At 44.3% G+C, this 17,094-nt stretch overlaps 1 protein-coding gene across 3 annotated transcripts in view; it reads left to right on the plus strand.

The window, feature by feature from the left end:
* The window catches only part of sema3b (sema domain, immunoglobulin domain (Ig), short basic domain, secreted, (semaphorin) 3B), a 61,117-nt gene that overhangs the window by 16,369 nt on the left and 27,654 nt on the right, over positions 1-17,094 (plus strand). The window contains exon 1 of one of the 3 annotated variants that reach the window (XM_061670888.1): positions 6,891-6,911. The exons of the other annotated variants lie outside the window; for them this stretch is intronic. The gene's annotated coding sequence lies outside the window, so the exon portion shown is untranslated. Of the gene's footprint in view, positions 1-6,890; positions 6,912-17,094 lie in introns of those variants that run through there. 3 annotated transcript variants of the gene reach the window in all.

Here is a 17,094-nt window from a genome sequence, read left to right on the forward strand (position 1 = left end):
CGCATAGGATTCGTTATCGGCCAGTGTGGCGGTTCATCAATTTAAATCAGATCAGAGACAGCTGTAACTCTATACACGCGCACACACACACACACACCTGGACAAAGGGAATCCTAGCCTGAGGGCATCGTTGCGCGAGGCAGCTGGGGAGTACAGAAAAAGAGACCAAACTGCGAGCTGAACGTCATGGAGGAACTTAGCAGTTTCCTCACCGAATGCTAATGACTAACGCGAAATGACTCATCAGAACCAGCTGAGCTTCACTAACTTCGTGACCACATCAAAGACATCCATTGAAATAATGAACGCAACTCTATAAAGTGATTGTTATTTTCTCCGCCTTTTGGTTTGAAATGTGATTGCCCCCTAACTCACTTTTGTGCACACAAATCAGTAGGTCAGGAGGGAATGTGCGTTTGTTAAGCGCCAAAGAAGTGGTCGGAAAGAATGCACTAACCAAACTAGTTCTGTTTTAATATCGTGTCTGACATATAAACATTGTCTGATCATTTTAGCGTCTTTGTACAAACACTGCACATAACGAACTATGAAAGAATGTTAGCACCGACGCTTGCGCTAACACAGCATGAGGAGTGTCCCGGCTGGTCCGCCGACATGGTGGACCACGAAAACCGGTGATCCGGGGTCACCATGGCAACGAGAAATTTCTCTTCTTACAAACCCGTGTGCCATCCGAATGTCTTGAAGTCACAAGAGAACTGACTCAATCAGGTTAAATGTCTCATTACTTAAGAGCCCCTGAAAATCGAGGAACTTTGCATGAATTGGCTGTAATTCCTAAAAGGTAAATGCCATATTTGAGTAAAACTAAAGCTGGAAATGTGCACTTCAATAACATTTTAAAACTGTGCCGTTGTCCAACTACTTCAGGGAATCAATTCGCCTTGCCTGTAAAAAGCGGCATCAATTTGACATTTGCAGAATTATTCAATCATTTTTCTTTTATTGATATTATGCTCGGAGAGCTCGTAAAGTCAGTGAGCGTATGAGATGTTGGCAGGAGAGCATTGTGCAGACAGAATGATGTGTGTGTGTGCGTGTGTGTGTGTGTGTGTGTTAATGGGGGTCCATGGATGACTGAGGAGGCTGAGCATTGGGGCGGAGTTTGGACGGTGACAAGAATTTCTCTCTGCATTCTTTCCGCCATGAGCATCTCTCACTGTCTCTCACTCTCTCTCTCTTCTCTCTCACTCTCTCTCTCTTCTCTACTCATTCTTTCCCCCCCTCATTCAGAACCTAACTGTCACTGTGTCTGTCACATGACCCGCAGGAACTATCTCAGATTGTCTGTTGAGCCCATTTCACAGTAGGGTAGCATCTCTGCAAGCGAGACAAGATGTGACATTCAGTAGCCACTAATCCAGCCTGTGTGTGTGTGTGTGTGTGTGTGTGTTGGTGGCTATGTGTGTGCGTGCATGTGTGTGTGTGTGTGTGTGTGCGTGTGCGTGCACACACATAGTGAAAGATCCAGTTTCCCTCGCAAAGCACAAACTGTGCGAGATGAATGTTTTGTAGGTTAATGGGTATAGGCGGTCAGGGTACGTAGTGCACAGGTGTCAAACGCAAGGCCCTGGGGGCCAAATCTGGCCTCCCACATTATTTTGTGGACCCCTATAGCAACTCAAAACAAACAAACAAACAAACAAACAAACAAATCAAAAGTCTACTTCCTGTTTCTTGCTAAGATCTGTACCAAAATTGCAAATTGTCCTCACTTGTAATAACATAGATATTGCTGGCACATTTATTGTTCCCAAACCCCGCACAAACTATTTCCCTTGACTTCGGATTTCAAAATGAGTTATTCACCAATGTGTTGTGTCTGTGTAATAGTATTGTGAGGTGAATACGTTTATTTGTATTGTGTCACAGTCATATCAGCCTTCTGAGGAAAACCGTAGCTACAGTATGGCCCATGACGAACTGGGATAGGCTCCAACTCCCGAACAACATAGCTGCTATATAAAAGGAAAGGATGACTATTTAGCAAGATGACGCAAACATTGTTCCCAAAACTTTGTCGAGGCATGGCACGAAAAAAAACATCAATGGGTGCACCGGGAGATCGAGGTGCACATTGAGCGATTTGACTTTGAAACGATACAGTCTGCTAGCATCGGTGCCAACAGAGGCATTGGCCCACCAGATGGAGGAAAGGTTTGCTGTGTGTAGCAACTGACAGCGTCACGTTCACTTCGCTGTCACCTCAAGATTGGAGATTGACTTTATTCGACACATTCAGCCCCCTCACACACACACATTTTATGAGAAGCAGTTTAAAAATGGCTCAGTTGCCCTTTCATACGTTAAGCAAGCTGCTATCCGAGCAAGGAGGGGTCTTCCACCAGCTAGCGTGAATAGCCTCTTTTACACACTAAAAGCAATGACGTGTCAGCCTTTTTCCCCTCAAGTTACTGCTGTGTATAAACAGCACTGACAACGGAATCGGTGGGACAAAGAAAAGTTTCTCAAGGCTCCCTTATTGCGGTCCTTTTTGTTACAGCTGCGATGCGGCTATTTCGCAAGATATCTGTGTAGAAAAAGTCTGCGCTTTACTGCACGCTTTTGTTGTCGTCATAGCTTGCGGCAGGCGATATTAGAAGCTGTCTCACTAAAGAGAAGTCCGCTACCAAATTTCTCTTACATTTTTTAAGCAGTGATATTACTTTTCATGAACACATTTCACAATTGATGTAAATATAATCTCATTTGATTTGATTTGATTGTTTTTAGCCTTATTTTTTTTTACCGTGTTTTTATTGCATTGTGCAGCACTTTGGGAACCTCGTGTTTGTTTAAATTGTGCTATATAAATAATGCGGATTGCATCGGAATTAGGACTGCACACTTAACTCTCGACGTCGAGGATCTTTTACCTTTCATTTGCCATCCCATTGATGAAACTTTCTTTTTTATGATTTAATTGTCCTGTTGACAAATATTTTAGCCTTGGCTAAAGTCTGGACTCTTTAAGTGCGCTCATTTTCTCACAAGACTTTTGGAATTGAAGTGAGCTGAGGATAAGGGGATTTGTCACAAATGCCATCTGTCATCTTCCCAAGTGCTCTCATATCCCAGCTTGCATGGTTGGATTATAGTTCAATACTCAGAAGATGATACAGTGCATTACAGTGGGGCGGAACCATTTACAGGTGTCGTTTTTACTGCTTAAATGACTCATTACGTGGTCGGTAGGAAAAAAACGAGTCATTGCTGCATTGTATTTTAATGTAGTGTATTGTGTTTCTGACAACATTGGCAAAGTTTGTCCAGTGGCCCAAACGTCCTACAACTGGGAAAGAATGACACTTCCTGGGCCGTAGCAGTGAAAGCGGTACACACACACGCCTGTCCTGGCTCCTCAGTACAATGGCTAAGACCACATCCAAAAAGATGAGAAGAACGGAATGCACACCGGTCACTGTGACGGTTTAGCGGCCCATTGGCCCGTCTTGGGTACAGGCAGTGTGGGTTCGGTTCCAAATCAAATATTATTCCTTGTTGCGAAGAGACTCACCTCAGTAATCCTCTGTCTGTCCTGCGTGCTAGTCACCGTCTCACGGATTCGTCGTCAGAATTAGTGATGAGCGTAAAGCATTGGCTTTCAAGTTTTGTAATAAAGTAGGTCTCTTTCCTTTTGTTGTGAGGGGCGGGAAGGTTCAACGTCTTCCTTTCCACTTCCTTAAATACCACGTCTATCGTCAATAAAGGCTGAGTCAGAGTATGTCAACTTTCATTAAACAATGGTTAACTTATTTTTTCCTTTTACGATAGTTCAGTGTTAAAATTGTCATTGTTAGCGATACCTCAAGTCAATAAAGCCACTTCTAGACTCTCCCATAAAATAATAACAAAAATCATCCGACAATGCCAACGATACAAGTTGCGGACTCACACTGTGGGCCAATTTCCGCTGGAAACTATGCGATATTGTCATTGCAAGATCGAATCGTATGCTCGAAGCCACGAGCGAGCGGTTGAGACCTTGCAAGGAGAGAACGGCCAAGAGTGTACTTAGTTACAGTCTCCAACCATTTTCTGAGTTCACTCAGCCGGATTCTCTCTTTTTATTACTTTAGGGCAGTTCCCTTGTTACATATGAGTTACAACGTCAAAAAGGTGGGGGCATACATACTTTTTGCAACTCATGTGATCAGCACATAACACTCTCTGTTGTGGTTGAGACAGTAGAATAATTATATACTTCTTATCAAGACACAGAAAGACTCCTCTCAAATTTGTCCTTGCACCTGCAAGCACATGACTCATCCTGTGGGAGGAAAACTTTGCACGCAGTGATAAAACATTTCTCGAACTAGAAGTAAGCAGAAAAGCGCAACACATGATAACTTATTTCAATTTTTCCATCAATACTAACCCCTTTTCTTCCATTGGCCTTTTACCCAGATCGTGTATAATGCCGCTGTGGTGTGCAACCGCAGCACATGCGGGACGAGCACTCACCGATGGCAAATATCAAACCAATTCCTAACGTGGGCGTGTCCACAAGGGGTTCAGATCAGGCAGGCAGGCTTCGGCAAGCCTTTTCCACAATGCGACACTTGTGGTCACGCTAACAATCATTGACCTTCTGTTCGCCTACAAAGGCTCGCATTTATTTGTAGCATTCCACTCCGTTGCCGCGAGCGTGACCTGTGCCATTTGCCTTCAGTGAGAAATTGCGGTCGTGTTTACAGTCAACGTGAGAACAGATGGAAATAGTTACAGCCCCAATTGTGTGTCCTGTTGGAAGGCCTTCATCTCCGTATTTCATTGTTGTATTTTTTAAAAATTGTTTGTACATTACATTTAATACAACTGGTGCATTCCATCCCTGAGTCATATTAAAAGTAAAGCTGAAACGTAAAATGAATCAGACTGTACCGTGCCTAACAGGTGGGTTTGAGCAAGGCCATGAGTTTTGCTTTTAATTGTTTGCTTTTACACAAACCAAAGGGTGAATGTACTCTGGGTGTATGGAGTTAATGAGTTCATTAACCGTACCACCGTCAGACAACCAATTAGCATGAAACACTCGCAGTGTATCATGTCCAATTAGTGGCCGTGTGCAGGCCGCACTCATTAAGTGCGGTAATTAATTCGACAGGATGAATGGTCACGGCTCTCATCTCTCCACGTGCGCATTAAAGCGTTAATATCATTACGTGAACTCGATGGTGGGGTTTTCGCGGCCACTGTTTGCTCATATGGGCTTTTATTGGCCCTCTTGAACCTAAACGGAATGTGGCATTCGCGACTACGTGAACTGAGTTGTTTGGAATTGCTGCTTCCTTTTTCAAACTTTGTTCAGGGATAACATTGCAAAATAGTCAATACCTGAACTGACTGGTTCTCACAGTACAGTGTTAACAGTTGGTTTTTGGTTTTGTTTTGGCACGCAAATGAAAAGTTTCCATCCAGTTTTGTAATGTGTTGCCCGTTTTCACTCGTTGTTCCCCAAGCTAATGTTCTAATGCGATGGCTGAAGTTGGACTGTGGTATGTGATGGCTTCGAGGCAGAAATTGCCATTGCAAAACAGACATGAGGAAGCAAACGGCATAGAAAGGCAACGGCAGGATTTAGTGTCAAACTGCCACAAGAGAAAATAGGTTTGAAAACCTATTTTCGGTTTGTCGGGCTGTATGATCTTCGGGCCATTGCGCTAAACCGACGAGCAATAGAAAATCAAGAATTTCATGTTGCAATAAATTGTGTTACTATTATTCCACCAAGATTGAATGGGTGGCCACACGTGCGAAATCAATGAGAGCGAGAGCATCGATGGTCAATGTTTCGAGTTCAGAGCATTCAAGATGAAAGATGTCTGTATTTGGAAATAGGCTTCACGCGCGTGGTGCTTTTCTACCTTCGAGGTACTTAACGTTCTTGAACACAGTCACCTCATTCGCCAAGTCACCGAGCGGTTAAAGGTCGCGGCCGGAAAGCGACACCTCACTCGACGCGAATGATGCAGCAACAGGAGCGACTGAGGCTTCGATATCTTACTGACACAAAAAGCGGCTCTTTGGAAGACGTGTGCACGTTTTTCAGTCCAACTCAAATCTTCGTCGCAGAGTTTCATGACAGATGCGTAGTCAGCAGTATGATGACTAGAATGGGGCTCCTTTATGGGACCGACGGGAAAGGGGACTTCTGTGTAATATACGACAATTGATGGCCTCGTTTCAGCCACTGTTTATAATAGTTTAAACTTGGCCACAAATACGTGTGATTATTCGACGGGACCGAACGACCTTAAAGTTCGGGCAACATTGCATTCGCTTCTGCAGCTCAAAGAGTGACGCAGCTTCTTTGCGGATTTCTTATTCTTAACTCACCAAAATCCAGAATGTCCCAGAACGATCGGATCGGTATTCAGATGCGTCGCACACACTCATCGTGCCGAAAAGACATTTTGCTGTGCCGCTAGCGTCATTTCTTTTGCTTGTGCTGTTTTCACTCCTTTTTACTTCCTACAGTACTGTTGGTAGTTTGTATTTTCTCTTGTACCTGTATGTGTAAAACGTGCGGCTCGTGTGTATTTATTGATTTCTTTTTCAATTCAGTGGGCGCGTGGGGTATATATAATTTGAGTGCTCGAGCAAGAGCTCCGGAGCATTTGTTTTATGGCTCCTCCAAATGGCCCCTGTGCTCCGTGGACTGATGCCAGATTCTGCACGAGCGTGTTTGTGTGTAGCCTCTTTGGCTAGTACACGACTACGTAATTCACAGCTTTCCCCCCTCCGTTTGTTTTTCTCCTCAAAGGAGAGTCGTGCGACCGCATCTTTACGATGGCACGAGGAACCACCGATTTCGTGAACCTTTCTCACACACACGGCAAGGCAAGCAGTTTGCGGCGGCATGGTTCTGCTGACTGATCCGGCTCATCGTACGTATGTTGGGTTTGCTCCGGCTTTACCCTTACACGGGACACTGCGCTGTGCTTATTTCCTTGATTCGAAGCATATTCCATCAATGACATTGCTTTCACATGCTGTGGCCAACCAACATTCCTTCAATATTCTTTCCAAAAGAGCCACGCAGGGCTTGTTCGTTTGCCTCCAACACTATACTATAATACGCGTACATCCATTTTGCACACACGCGCACGCACACACTTCCCTTGCATGATCATAAAAAGCTGCTGAAACAACTGGGAAGTATGCGAAGATGCCAAAAAGGGAAAAGAGACAAAAATTAACTGAAGAAAAAAAGAACAAATAGCTACACAGTGCAAAGCCGACGTCGCAGGGAGAATCCCGCTAATGATCAACAGATGTATGAAATGAAGCACATAAACCACATTGTGTCAATTCACTCATGTATTTATAGGAAAAATAATATCAGGGCACCACACACTTAGTTAGCCTACAAAACAGGCGGCGAGCTGAAATTTACAATTATAAAATCTTAAATAAAAACAAAAACTACTCATAGTTATGAGAAATAAAGTTGTGTTATTAAAAGAAATGTTGTTTTAATGTTACAGAAGTAAAGTAGGAATCAGTCATAATGTTTCGAGACTAGTGCAAAAAACAAAAAAGAAAATCATTCTGGTCTGAATTGTGCCGCTTTCTTTCATACAAAACTATGATTTTATTCCCGTAATGTTATGACCATATTTCAAATGCCAAAAAATTGTTTCTTTTCTGAAGAAAAATATGAGTTTATTCCCAGAAAATTACAACTTAATATTTTTGCAAAGTGGAGACAATTGAATAAAAAAAACCCCAAAACTAAAATGGAAGTTATTCTGAGCTGTGTGGTTTTTTTTTTACATTGAATGACCTTTGGAATTTTTCTTCATACTCTTTTTTTGTTTTTGTCCTCCAAATGTAATTCAGGCAACACGAGTGTTTGTGTTGCGCTTTAGTGCGTTAAGAGCGACCATGTTGAGAAAGCCGCGTGCGGTATCTTTGTGTTAATAGCCCGGTTGTTCCGTTGACACAACGGGAAAGACAACAAACCTTCACCGATCGGACGTACATCGGCTCTGCTGCGGTGATGCCGCGCTGTGTACTTTAAACCAGGCGTCTGAGAACGGGATGCCTGACGAATTACTCATAATCTGGAACACAAGATGAAATTCTCTTTGAAAAGAACCGTCTGCACACTATTGCTGGATGGTGACGAGGATCTTGACTCCATTATTTTTACTCTTTGGATAATACGTTCAAGGTCAAACTTCAAAAGCTGCTATAAAACTATGAAATAAGACGCAGCTTGTCATGGAAAGTGCAAAAATAAAAACAAGTACAGGTGTCACCGTGCCAAACTCCAGTCGCTGTACAATATCAAAGTCATAATTTGTTTCTGAATACATTATACATGTCGGAGGATATTTGCTGCAAAGACTGAGAACTCCTGAATTGTTGAGCTCTAGCGTTAAACTGTTCTTCAACATTTTTCTTTTGGGGGGGCGAAAACGGGGCCCAGTGACGCACTTGGGCCCCGGCATGAGTCGGCCCTCCCCCGCCGCAGTACGTAAGAACTGACGGCGTTAGGTGAGCAGTCGGCAGTCACATTTGTGTTGATCGCCGTGCTGTGGCCAAAGTTGGAACCCGGTTAGCCTTACCTGTCTCGAGCCGGTAAACTGCTCCTGGCTGGCACCACTACTCCGATTTTGTGCCCACTAGCTGTTTAGCTCCTTCTCGTCGGCTTCGTTTGGAATGGCTCAGGTGGCTGACTCTCTGCCACGCCGTGGTTATGTCGCTCAACTTCCGACGCATTCCCATCTGCCGCGCGGTGGTTGAACCCGTTTCCACTTTCTCCTCGGCGGTTACGGCGCTGCCGCATTATTATGAATTCCGCTCGAGTTCTAAGCAGGACACGCCCCGCTATGATATGAGTAGCTGCCGCATCCAGGTAGGGCATGCCAATCGTCCATCCATCCATCCTTATCCAGGTCGGGTCGCGGGGGCGATAGCTTTAGCAGGGACGCCCAGACTTCCCTCTCCCCAGCCACTTCATCCAGCTATTCCGGGGGGATCCCGAGGCGTTCCCGGGCCGGCCGAAAGACGTAGTCTCTCCAGCGTGTCCTGCGTCATCCCCGGGGTCTCCTCCCGGCGGGACGTGCCCGGAACACCTCACCGGGGCGGCGTCCGGGAGGCATCCGAATCAGATGCCCCGGCCACCTCATCTGGCTCCTCTCGATACGGAGGAGCAGCGGCTCTACTCTGAGATCCTCCCGGATGACCGAGCTTCTCGCCCTCTCTCTAAGGGAGAGCCCGGACGCCCTGCGGAGGAAACTCATTTCGGCCGCTCGTATCCGGGATCTCGTTCTTTCGGTCACGACCCGCAGCTCGTGACCATAGGTGAGGTGAGGAACATAGATCGACCGGTAAATCGAGAGCTTCGCCTTCCGGCTTAGCTCCTTCTTCACCACGACAGACCGATACAAAGTCCGCATCACTGCAGACGCCGCACCGATCCGCCTGTCGATCTCCCGTTCCGTTCTTCCCTCACTCGTGAACAAGACCCCCAGATACTTGAACTCCTCCACTTGGGGCGGGATCTCATCCACGACCCGGAGAGGGCACGCCACCCTTTTCCGACCGAGGACCACGGTCTCAGAGTTGGAGGTGCTGATTCTCATCCCGGCCGCTTCACACTCAGCGGCGAACCGCTCCAGTGAGAGTTGGAGGTCACGGCTCGATGAAGCCAACAGAACCACATCGTCTGCAAAAAGCAGAGATGCAATACTGAGGCCACCAAACCGGACCCCCCCTCTACGCCTCGGCTGCCCCGAGACATTCTGTCCACAAAGGTTTTGAACAGAATCGGCGACAAAGGGCAGCCATGCCAATCGTGAATTCATTCAAATCTTGCTAGCACACTGGGCCTTTTCAAAATTCCTTCAGCAGTTTTTTTCAACATTGCTGCGTTACACTGTCGCACGACAGTGGCAACAAAGTGACAGCCAAATCAAAGATGGTGCGCTATTCCTCCTGGTAACAGTTATACAGCACATGCTGGATTAAGGGAAGCTTCTGTTTGCATTTTGAACGACGATACAGACACTATGGATAATAAATAACAGTGGCTCTCAAGTTCCATGGTTTGAAGACGGAGTCGTAATACATGCGCGATGAATCTTCTTTACAAGCATATGAGAACCCTTTGTGAACGCTCATCTAATCTTTCCTGTCAAGTTCTGCTTTCTGTTTGGAGTGATCTATGTGCCCCGGTGTGGAAACGCCATCCTCATCATCCTCAGTGTCTTGACTTCGTTATTTGCCATCTGGATTCCAAAATATTCTGTTCTGGTCCAGTGTGCTGTTTGGTAGCGTTGCATTGTCACTGATAGCGTTGCATTGTCAGGAAACATGCATACAGTATGTGTCACCATGTTGACGTCACGATATTTGACAGGATTTTGTGGACCGTTTCCTAATGTTGGTAAACAATAGTTGCTGGAACACATCCCGGTGACAGCAGAACAGTGATTGACTACCACTGACCTGAACTCAAACAATGTCAAAAACTTGTTCTATTTGGGGTTGTGCCACCAGATATACACCAGGTTTTTCTTTCCCGATTTCCTTCAAAGATCCACACGTTCGGGTTTGAGAAAGACGTTTTCTCACAGGTATGTTTCAAATGTTTGCTTCGGTTGCCTTTGCCGTTATTTTAGCAACACATTAGGGCTAGCCTGATAGCAAACGACATCTTAACAGCACGCTATCGATTCCAGAATAAAAAGAGCCCATCATTGCCGTTCAAGGAAGCAACAGAAAAGTCCGTTAATTGGCCAGTACCTCGACGATCTCGTTCACTCACTATGTCTGAATCTCCATCACGTTTCTATTTGAATCTGCAGTACTTATCAACCTTATCTAAATGTAAATTATGGCGAGTTCTGTCTCCCTTGGAAGCAATATACCACACGTAACCACACGTAACTTGTAACTAACTGACACGTCACAGATTCCAACCACAGCGGTAGAGAAGGCGGCCAAGATGCCATTTGGCATTTTCTCCATTGCTCTGCCTCGGTTAAACGACTGAAGGGGTTGTTTAGTAGTTGTGCCGTTGGACAACACTAAAGGCTCCTGCCACCCGAAAGTGGCGAATGTGGTGAAAAGGTCTGAGTTTCCTCAATGCGTTGGTGTTCTGATAAACATTCAATGCAAGTTAGTCTTCATCAAGCCTAACATTTGCATTTTTGTAAACATAGACAATTGAGTCTTCAAAGAACGGCACACCACTCCCTTGTGACACCTCTTGTTAACATGGGGCCACTGACAATGGATTTTGTGGCGAAATTAGCAAGATTCTTTTTTCATTATACTTCAGTTTTACCCCCGGGTATTACTACTTCGGCACATACCTTCACTGCTATTGAATGCTCAAGTCATTTGTGTTAGGAACCGTCGACCTTCCGCCCCTTCAGTAAATCTATCCACCGGTCTTTGTCTCTCCTCAGGCTGCTTAGTTTTTTTCCCCTCCTCCTTGACACGTGGACTCCGGGAGGAGGGGGATGAGGTCTGAACAGAGGGAAACGACAGTTTGTTTGGCCAGGACGTTCTAATACTGAGAGCGTTCTAATCCTGTTCCACTTGGCCCGACTACCTTGCAACCTCAAGGCGGATGGACGGAGGAAGCCAGGGAACAGAGGCTGTGGTGGAGAAAATGATTTTATTATGTACAGTATGTGGGCTAAACTGCTGCTTTGACCCAATTCACCATCATAAATCAAACAAACTACCAGGTTATTCTTGAAATAAACACATCACTATAGTTCCAGGAATTGCCACGCAACAGCTACAAATGGTTGTATTGTTCACAGTATTTGGATACAATGTTCATTTCAAGACTAAAATAAGTTGGATTTATTGGAGTGGAGCGTGTCCATCCATTGGCTTGACCTCTTTCGCTTCCATCCATCCATTTTCTGAGCCGCTTCTCCTCACGCGGGTCGCGGGCGTGCCGGAGCCCATCCCAGCTGTCATCGGGCAGGAGGCGGGGTACGCCCCGAACCGGTCGCCACCCAATCGCAGGGCACATAGAAACAAACAACCATTCGCACTCACAGTCACGCCTACGGGCAATTTAGAGTCTCCAATGAATGCATGTTTTTGGGATGTGGGAGGAAACCGGCGTGCCCGGAGAAAAGCCACGCAGGCACGGGGAGAACATGCAAACTCCACGCAGGCGGGGTCAAATCATGTTATGATTTATCAAATGCTCTTTTGTCTTTGAATAAGCATGATACGTGAATGTATCATTTATTTTATTTTATTTTTTTTGTCACGGATGTGACATTTGAAATAGGATTAGCATCGAGTTCAAGTCGGCATCGCCAGCAAGTTTGCTGCCTCAACGGGCTGCAGCAGAAAATTGAATTGTAAATTTTTTCAAAATTGAACAGCCAACATTCGATACAGATTGTGTAGGACATCCAAAGTTCTACTGTTCAATGAAAATGTGTCAAAAGTGTTTTTGATCATCCGTGGAGTTAATTTCTTCAAATACATAGCCATTGTACAGTATTTACCGCAGTGGCTTAACAGTAAACGACACTAAGGACTTGTAGACAAATTCCTGGAGCACTCTTCTGCCTTACTAGTAAAAGGTATTTCAGTGGATATATATTTGAATGATCAAAAATAAGAATAGATCAAGATTTTTGCAGAGTCACTGATAGAGATGTAAACTGTTTCCCCCCCTTTTTTTGTTGGTGGAGCCTGGAGGAGACCATGTGCGCTCAAGCTATCTTAAATATATGCATTATGTCTGAGATAGCAAAATATTGTTTTTCAGGAGCCTCAGTAACATCACCGTGACATCTGATCAAACACGACCGTGTGTCATGTTTTTGTTCAGGTTCCAGCTTTGATTTGTGTGCGCGCGCGCGTGCTCGCCTACTGTGCGGTAATCACAGATGTCGCTCCTGTGATAACGAGGCGCGTTGCCACGTTTCCTCGGCAACCCCAAATCATCCGCTTTCTTTGTGTACGTGACAGCGTTTGTGCGCATCGTTTTGACCTGCTTTGTGTCTCCTGTAAACAAAGTGTTAGCTACCTGAGGTGTTACTTTTCTCTCAAAAGCTTTTGAGTACATTTCAGAGGAATATTCATGCATATATGTAAAGTGTAAAAACAGATTAGCATTGCAACTGAATATAATCCTGATCTAAAAAGTCATTTGCCATAATAAAAATTAAAAAAAAGTAGAAGGCTTTGCAACTGCAATGTACAGGTCGTTCCCAGTTCAGGGTTTGCGGAAGTTCTCCTATTTCTTCTTCTTCTCCTACTTTTCAGACAGTCTGGATGCCCTGCGGCACCCTGCTGCCTCTCACAGGTCACTCTTGGTACTTCGACAGACATCTGGTTTCGGGGCGGAGGCTCACAACAGTTGGCAGAGACATTGATACTGTAGGTTTGTGGTGTGCTGTGTTGCTCATCTTGCGTATTCCAAACACTAAATGAGCAGGAAGCACACGCTAGCAATATTTTCCTCGTCATGACATGTGTGGGTCTCATTAAACAAATCGGGTAATAAGTAAAAAATGGGTATGCGTGTAATGTCTTTTGCTTTTCTTGCTAATGTGCACAATATCTCCTTTTCCGCTCCATTTTTCCATACTCCTCTTCACTGCAGGCTTTTTAGTCATTTAATGGAAGGGATACTTTTGGGTAGTATGCCGCAGACTTTGCTCGCTCTATATGCCAGAGAATCTCATGTGCTTGCGTGTGTGTAACGATCAAATGCTTATGTATGGTAAAATATGAAATCTTTCCGCCCACCCCTGCGATCTGCTGAAACGTTTTGGATGTCAAATTGTGTGTTTGATGAACACTTGCAAGAAGGACCATGGCGGCCACCCCAAAAAACAAAAACCCGGCCGATGGATAAGCTATCTTTGAATAAATAATTGGCCTAAAAAAATGTTAAATAACCAAAATACCAACACTGAAAGAAAAACAAAAGAAAACAATATAATTGGTTAGCTTTCTTCATGCAAATAATGAATTGGGTGTGCAACAAAAATGAATGAACAGCCATTTGCACTCACAAAATTGTGTTTAATGTCAAATTTAGCTTAAACAAGTCAAGGAGATACACTGTATAATACCTTTCTATTCCAAACGTTATTTTATTTAATGACATTTTTTTGTGTGGACACGCCTGAAAAATGCAGAAGGATAATGACGACAGTAAATAACTAAAAAAAAAAAAAAGAAGAAAGGTTTTCATTCAAATAAAAGCGCGCTGTCACAAGCTATGCTCAAGCGAACTGATGTACTGTACGCGCTGAACTTTTTAGTTTTTAATGTAGCCTGTTTTTGCCGCATGGGCTGGACCGAACTTTAGATGACAGTAAATGAAAGTGTCGACACGCAACTTTTCAAGCCTTTTTCTTTCAGTAGGTGATTTCCCTGGTTTTTGTCTTGCAGACAGTAACGCTGTGATCTTTCCTCAGTTCTGTTCGTCAGCAGGAGCAGTTTACCAACAGTTCAGGTTTGATTCAAGCAAAGAAGAGAATTACAGGGCTGCTTTGCGGTCACTTTGTGCTGGCATATTCTAATTCGAGTCCAAATAAAATTGTATGAGGTACAAAAGTCAAGTTTGTTTGGAAATGGCAAAGTGAGGTTCCAGTTTATTTAATTTCAGTTTTGCAGTGCATACAGAGACACCTTTATAAGCCAGTGTTCAGCCAACTAGATTTAATAGTGGTGAGAACTAGTGCAGAAATGTGCAGTCCACTGCGAAATAGCGCTTTGTATGTGTGTGCGTGCGTGCGTGTGCATGAAAGAGGCAAAGCCGTGGCCATGCAAGGTGTTCTAATCCGCTCTGTGACCTTCAGAACCTGCTTTGCAGCACACGCAAGTTTTCGGACTATTTGGGGATTGTTTTGTTTCGATTAGAATCACCTTTAGTGTTATTTGATTACTTCTCGTTAAGCCAGTATCTATACGCTGTAACAGCTGTTTTTTTAAAAAGACCAGAGACTTCATTGGCCTCCACTCTCCTCCAAAAGTATTGGAACAGTCAAGCACATGCCTTTATTTTTGGGTGTAGACTGAAAACATTTGTTTGAAATCAGTAGATGAATACGAGACAAGAGATTGACATTTTAGCTTTTATTTCCAGGTCATTTACCAGTAATTTCTCGTGTATAATGTGCACCCCCAAAGTTGACCTCAGAATTCTGGAAAACCCTTCTACCTATGTACACATGCAGTCATACATACCCCTGTCATATTGGAATGAAAGTGGAGGCTACACCTTTTTCAGAACCTCACGGTGGCGGTTGCATATTGGAATGAAAGTGTACAGCTTTTTCATAACCTCTAGATGCCGGCATACATTTATAAAATGTGAGAAGTTTTTTCGTTTTCCCCTATACTTAGGTATAATGCACACTATGTATGGACTTTTGACAATTTTGGGGGGGAATTCTACACGAGAAATTACATTACTTGTGGATCTCATACACAACTTAGAAGACAGCACCTTTTGTTTGAATCCATCCATTTTTCAATTGAGGAGAAGTATTGGAACATGACAGGTGGTCTTCAGCTCCAGTTTACCCGAGACCTAAATGAGGATAATCGCTATAGAAAAGACATGTATTTAAAATATTTGTGCATATGAATGACAGACATATATACATATATATATATATATATATATATATATATATATATATATATTTACATTATATGCGTACTTAACCTTGTTTGGCTCTACTCATGGGTCGGTATGTTCGGTGGTGGTCTTATCCCTCCCTGTGACCCTCGCAACCAATCGCGGTGTGATGCATGCCTGTGGAGGTGTTAGTCCCACCTCTGAGCCTTCTGGCACCATCGTCAACCCCTTCTCCTCAACACTCCAGACTGCCCCCACCTGTCAACTCCATCCTTTCAGTTGGGCGTGATCACATCAAAGACAAATCGGGAGGATTACAAGTTCTGATGCCCTCAAGGTTTCCCAAGAAAGACCCCCTCCTTTTTGCTCTCTTTTGTAACTTTAACTGTAACACAAAAAGGAGCAATTTCGCCTTTGCTGGCCTTCTATGTTGGGGCCCCAATAATCCCCGTGGTGTCAGGGGGTCAGGGAACCGCGTCCTGGACTACCTGCCAGGACGCGGCACAGAAAGCCGAGGAGAGTTTGCATGCTCGCTTTCAAGACAAAGACCGACCTCCTGACACAACAGGGCATTTACTTTTTGAGCCTGTTCTGATAAGAATCTAGTAGGATTTTGTGCACAAAGCAAGGCCCTGTATTTGGTAGGAAACTGAACTATTTGGGGGATATTTAAGTGCTACTTTGAATAAACCCATTGACCTAGTATTGGGCTGCTCCGAGCAGACAACGCAACTCTAAATTTGAACTTGAAAATAGTTTCCACTTTGCTCGGGAGCGAGTCGGTCCTGCGTGCATGTACAGTACAGGTTCAGCTTTTGTCCGGCCGTTGCCAAAACAGCCCAGTTGCCGACTTCTTCTCACATTGGCGAGACCGTCGTTCATGTTAAAATGTTACCTTTTTAATGACGGCAGTGGCTCACGCGATGTAGACGTACATAGACAACCGCGACTGAGTTGGGCATTTGCCTTGCCTTGGGATCAAAGTCAGCAAAGACCCCATCAGTCAGACCAGTCCCCCTCTCTCTCTCTCTCTCTCTCTCTCTCTCTCTTGCTCTCTTTCTGTCACACACACACACACACACAGTTCATCATTAAATGTTATTTATAATGCACCGTGTAATATTTTATTTTCGCACATTGCTAAGGCAGCGGCAAGTTTGAAAGTTAGTTGACTTCATGCGTGTGTACAGTACTTTGACAGATTGTGATGTGACCTAAGGTGTGAGGTTCTGTTGTTTAAAATTCTATTTTGTTTTAATTCTTTTTTTCAAAATGTTCATCTCACCGTTAGCGACTTCAGTAGATTAAAACATCGATTGTAGATTGACAGTAACTCATTTGGGGGTCAACGGCCACGAATACTCCCCATGACGCCGGCACTGGGCCGATTATCAGATGTCGCTGAAACAATTATCCTGAGTGATTATTCTGTGGTGTGTGGTGTCTTAGAAGTTCTTTCCCCCCCCTTTTTCCCTTCC

This window comes from Phycodurus eques, chromosome 1, assembly GCF_024500275.1.
Source record: "Phycodurus eques isolate BA_2022a chromosome 1, UOR_Pequ_1.1, whole genome shotgun sequence".
In the NCBI taxonomy this organism is placed as follows: domain Eukaryota; kingdom Metazoa; phylum Chordata; class Actinopteri; order Syngnathiformes; family Syngnathidae; genus Phycodurus; species Phycodurus eques.